The sequence below is a fragment of the Poromitra crassiceps genome, assembly GCF_964638095.1.
Source record: "Poromitra crassiceps genome assembly, chromosome: 2".
NCBI lineage: Eukaryota > Metazoa > Chordata > Actinopteri > Beryciformes > Melamphaidae > Poromitra > Poromitra crassiceps.
Window position 1 is genome coordinate 46,462,190 of NC_139624.1, and position 1,053 is coordinate 46,463,242.

A 1,053-nucleotide genomic window follows, 5' to 3' on the forward strand; every position below is an offset into this window, starting at 1 on the left:
CAGCTGTACCCCGCCGCCATACTGTCAATCTGCCTTGCCCTGACAGCCGAGAGCCACGAGCATGCGCAGTGAGGGACTTCCAGGGAGGGGCAGCCACGGCAGGAATGTCCCCATGTGAGGAGCCAAGCCACCTCAAGACCGACCGTAATGGACTCAATGGACTCACAACATGATAATAGATCATGTATGAGGGAGTTACATCGGTTGCAGGAATATCCCCATGTGAGGAGCCAAGCCACTCTCACTCTCACTCTCTCTCTCTCTCTCTCTCTCTCTCTCTCTCTCTCTCTCTCTCTCTCTCTCTCTCTCTCTCAATCAAAGTGGGGTCCGGGGACCCCCAGGGGTCCTTAAGTGTGCTCCAGGGGCCCCCCAGCAAAAGTGATTCCATGATATGCAGTATGATGAAGTGCACTTGAATTACAACACAATCTGTTTCGAGAGATTGGATGTTGTTTGTTTGTTTGTTTTTGTAGCTGTAACATGGTTCTTAGAAAGGTTCCCGGTCAGGTGCTTATTCACGGCGGGGCACCCGCCAAGGGGCCTAATAATCCAGGGCCAACCAGGCCAGCCAGTTCCCTGGAGCTACCACGAACATCATCAGTGATGTATGAAATCACAATGGGGAGCCACAGGACAGCGATGACCTCACAATGAGAGTGATGATGATGGTGTCACACAGCGATTAAATCATTGGAACCATGAACACTTCACAATGCCAGTAATGTCATAATCACTGATGACATTATCGGATGATGTCATGGATGCTACTTGCAAGCCCATAAGTAGAGATGCAGGAGAAGCTCCTTCTTCTTGTTCTGTGGTGTTTTACGGCACTTGGATCCTTTATGGCTTTATGGCCAATTGTGTCTGTAGAACGTCTGACCCACCCGGAAGTACTGCTGCTGGGAATTGAACCCGCGGTTGTAGGCGAGTGCTTTTACCTCTACACTACCCAGATGCCCAATGTCAGAACCTGCTGTTAAGTTCCTGTCATGTCACCTCCTACTACTCCAACCTACTACTCCGTTAATGGTGACTCCCAGGAAGAAGACG